General features: G+C 32.6%; 1 long non-coding RNA gene across 2 annotated transcripts; it reads right to left on the reverse strand.

Annotated features, from left to right (window-relative positions):
* Positions 1–1,591: 1,591 nt before the first annotated feature.
* On the reverse strand, positions 1,592–4,640 carry LOC145595402 (uncharacterized). Of its 2 annotated transcripts, XR_014102945.1 has the most exons (4): positions 3,224–4,640; positions 2,974–3,111; positions 2,344–2,441; positions 1,592–1,637 (listed from the first exon to the last, which is right to left on the reverse strand). It is a non-coding gene; the product is annotated as an uncharacterized LOC145595402 (long non-coding RNA). The 2 variants fall into 2 exon arrangements; XR_014102944.1 differs by having other exon boundaries at positions 2,974–4,640.
* Positions 4,641–4,878: the final 238 nt, after the last annotated feature.

Below are 4,878 nucleotides of genomic sequence, written 5' to 3' on the forward strand. Positions count from 1 at the left end.
TCATAAAATATTCAATTGCTTATTGTTTTAATGACAATATTTTTTTTAAGAAATAATTCTCAAATATATTTTAAAAATGGTGTTTAAAATATTTTTCTTTTTATCGTCATGTCTGTTTTTTTGGGGGGGGGGGGATTTTATTAACATTATTAAATGAAATCCTACTTGATCATCTCCCCCCCCCCCCTTATTTTTTTAATCACTTCTATTTATGTTCTCTTCATCTCTTCCTTTCTCCTTATCGTATGTATCACCTCTCCATATCACCCCGACTCCCATTCTCTATCACATTTCTCCTTCCTATCCCTCCTTGTTCTTTCTTCTTCCCTTCCTCTCAACTTTTTGTATGGTATGAACAGTTTAGTAATCCTAATCATAATTCATAAATGCTCTCATCCCCATTTTACCTTAATTACATATGACTTCTTAAAAGTGACCTTTATCTCTATCTATCTATCTTTCTACTTCTCCTTTTATAGATTTGCAAAGTTTATAACCAATTTCCACTTGATATACCCTCTTCATATGACTTTACAATCATGATTGTCTATCTTATTATTCTTGTATTATTACAAATCGACTACGATATTTTACCCCCACCCTTCGGATAATTTTCTCCTTAAATTGCTTAACAACACTCTTACTACCTAAGGAATTTTCCTTTTCATTAGGTTTTCGAAATTACCTCACTTTTACCATCAATTTCCTTTAGGTTTACTTTCCTAATTCTACTTTTAATAAAATTATTAATTATATGTGAAGACATAATAGGTCCAATTATAATAAGCAATTACCAAATCACATCATAAACAATCTTTATCTAGGCTATGTAGGTGTTGAACCCACATCTTATGCACGATAGCATAATGCTTTACCAATTAAGCTAATAGCCTTCATATACACACAAATTGCTATGATACAATCTTATACACCCAATTGCCTCAAATTAAACTACACACATCTGACATCTTAAAGCATGTTAATTGTAAAGGTTAAATAATAAAGCAAATCACTCCATAATCTCTTTTTAGTCAAAATGTTATGAACTAAAAGACTCATAACTTCAACGTAAAGCACAAGATGAACAAAGGACAAAATTTGATTCATGAGTACCACTTCCAAGGTTTGGTCGTTTGGACGACTATAATGGAGGCATTCACATTAAAAAAAAAAATAGTAGTAGTAATTAAGTATTAGTTCTTTAAATTACACCAAGTATTCACTTTCTTTTGTTATAGTAGTTAATACATTTACATTAAAAAGACTTAATAGGCAACATAGACACATTACAGCAAGGCCCTAAGAAATAGAAGCAAGCAATATTATTATTGTAATTAACTATGGGATTTTCATGTCATGTGTAATTTTAAAAAGCAACTTATTGCTTGTAACAACTAAGCAATCAATATAGAAAGAAACAAAAGAAGGAACACATATTAGAGTAGTTGCATAAGTTCAATTGATTAAGAAATATTTACAAACAAAAGGTAGCATACCTCTTTTGACAAACTCGATAGGACGATGTTGACATCGCATATCACACCTATGAAGAGCTTCCAAAGAGTGTTTGTCGAGCCACCATAGCAAGGGGAAGTACTTACTTGGTCACAGGCTAGATCAGATGAACAAAGTCCATCCTGCAAAATTTCAGCCCAAAATAATCACTAATTAGAAGCATGTAACTTCTTACACCTCCCTTTCAGTATATAGACCATAGTCAGATTTTGGAGCAAGTAAAGACCATTAATTTGAACAAAACCAAACAGAAGCAATTGTCAACTAAAATTAGAGAATAGAGCTTATCAGAGTGCCACTTTGTTAAATAATTTAGCAGGAACATTGCAAATTAAGCAAATTAACCTGACACTTACTTGGATTAACGGAAAAGACTGGACATGAAGCATGCTAGTTTCAAACTCCAAGAGAGCAATAGCGAAAATAGATAATCAGCGCAATACAGCTAAACTAACTTTCTAACCCAATAATAAAAGGAGTAAATAAATGACATAGCCCCCAAATTAATTACAAATTATAGGGACGGAGATAGAATCAAAGAGGGTAAAAACTCAGAATTTCAAATCAAAAACCCATATACGAAAACCCTAAAGCTAGAAAGAAAAGAAAATTAGGAAACAAGCCTTTCAATTTCGAGAGTACACTGAAATACTGATTCCGAAAAAGATGATGAAAAAAAACAGAAAAAATTATAACAATCTTCTTAAAAAAAAAAATTCATACAAACATAAATTACTCACATATTTCAATTATTCATTTTATTTAATTTTTCATAGGCTGAATCTCTTGTCAATGTTTGATCAAGGAAATCAAATAGGCGTGATCTACCTGAGTGCTCAAAATGAAGGGCCAGGACAAATTGCAGAAGATACCAATGTAGTCCATCATCATCAACTCTTTCAAAAACTCAACGCATTAGCAAAAACCTGTAAAAAGACATCAAGTCACTTGATGTAGCTAAAAAAAAACAGTAAAGAATATGAACCACAATTGATGGTGATATGATAATATGTAGTTTAAATACCTCTGTTTTACCCTAACAAAAGATGTTGATGATCAACTTTGTCATTCTAAAAGTGGCTTCAATGTTAAAGACAGGTTATATTTTAAATCCGTTGCAATATACAACTTTGAATTCTGGACAACTAAGTTGCCACGTTCGAAACTTCAAATAATCGGATTCCTTGCCTACTTCATAAGTTCAAGTGACATATCTAGCATCATTAGGTCTTTATCATACATTTATAGCTTTGAAAGTCACTAAATTTGTCATGAATAGATATATTTTATCAGAGGAGTTTTCTCTCACCCCTTAATCTTAATTCACATTTATCAACAACAAAGTCCATTGTAGGTCAACTATCAAATTTAACACCTTGTCACAATTAATTAAATAACAACAACATAATTGAAAGTTACCCAACATAAAAGAAATTAAACGAAACTTGACAAACTCACCATACCGCCTTCAGCATCCTGTTCCCTAGCAAGTTCTTGTAGGAACCAAACAGCACTACCTTCATCAGCAACCTCTTGCTTCAACTCTAACAATTCTATAATGAGACTTTCATCTCGATTAGGGTTAGCAAACGCTTCCTATACACACAAAAACAAAAACCACATTGACCCTTCCATTAATTAGTAATTACCCACAAAACCCATCACTACAAATAATTTAGAACCTCTAAAAAAAAAATCAAAATTCAACCCGATGATCAGGGACTTCCCGTACAATGCTCAAATCCTATAAATATAATTCAAATTTGCACATAAAAAAAAATCCAAAATATTGTTAATTTCCCACAAATATAACTTAAATAAAAAGCAAGAAATTGGGAAATTTGGCATGTAAAATCTGGAATCTATCAGGAAAGGTCATTGATATTGCCCCACAAAATAATGGGTGCTCAGTACATGCATTATCCACCATATTTTAAGAAAAAAAAAACTGCATTTCAAGCAAAAAGAAAACACAAAAATCAACCAATTTAAAGAGAAGACGATGAATTAAACCACAAATATAGTAATGAGAAATTGACAAAACCCAAAACATTCATACCTATCATACCAGAAAGTTGTTTTGCCACTTTTCATAGCGCCGCAAATGAATACAACAGGAGACATCATTCTGGTAAAACTTTTTGCTATGGTGTCTGCAGCGTATAAGAGGCAAATAGCAGCAGGTAAGTCCGACCTTAGACAGAGTGAAGAACAACAGTCTTTTTTGACATGGCACGTGCAAATTTGAAATCACAAAGCTAAAAAAAATAGAAGCAAGAATAAGCTTTTTATACTGAATAAATTTAACCTTAATAACGCATAAATTTAAAATTACACATTTGTATAAAAGAGGTGCAGACAATAATGTAACAAAAACTGCAGCTAGAAAGGTGCAAGCCAGATTGCCAATTCACGAGTCATTATGCTCTTCAAAAGATGAACCCAGATTGCAAACATTGATGTTGGTCTTATTAGTTACGAGTACCCTGTAATGCTAACATAAATATCTAGATAATAAAACATCAACATAAATATCAAGATAATCAAACAACACAGCGCACTTGAGCTATAAGAGAGTAATTTCATAGCACCGATATGTCATTGAGATTCTAGCTATGGCATCACAAGGCAAATGCATAAGCAGGACAATTGATGTGCCCTGTGCACACTTGCCTAATTATATCAATCCTATTCACTTTATAATACTCCTTATTTATCAGAACATATCAAACATCCAATCATATCTACTATGGAGTATAATTCAGCAGATCACACTACTAACTTGCAGTCTCGCACCACATTACACCATTGAAACAAAAGTTATCGACTTCCTTGTCAATCAACTGCAGTAAGCACAAGATAAAAAACACCAACGCATACAAACTCAGAAAAACATATTACAGATAACACAGATTTGCCAATGTCGATGATTATACATCGAAATTTTCCGAACCAAACACTAAAACTACATAATTGGAAAATTTTACAGAACAGAAAATACCTCAAAATTCTCAAACAACCCAACAACATACATACTGTATTTCGTAGCAAATGCCTCAGCTTCAGCAACTGAATTCAATCTAACAACAAGCTCACCCGTCTTCTTCCTTGCCCAAATCAGTATCTCCTCCCTAATCCAAAACCACATCTCAAAAATTTCAGAAAAAAATCCAAATTAAATATAACCTTCAAATTCAAATTTAACAAAACATAAAATTAAAATCTTACGCAGCAAATCCACCAGTATATATACGGCTGAGAAGTGCCATTGATGAAAAGAAGCAGAGTAGGGTAACCGTTAATACCCAAAGACGACGCCGTTTTAGAGTACCTTTCAGCATCAAGCTTAGCCATCAAAAGGGG

The sequence above is a fragment of the Chenopodium album genome, chromosome 19 (genome assembly GCF_948465745.1).
Source record: "Chenopodium album chromosome 19, dcCheAlbu1.1, whole genome shotgun sequence".
NCBI classification, from domain to species: Eukaryota; Viridiplantae; Streptophyta; class Magnoliopsida; order Caryophyllales; family Amaranthaceae; genus Chenopodium; species Chenopodium album.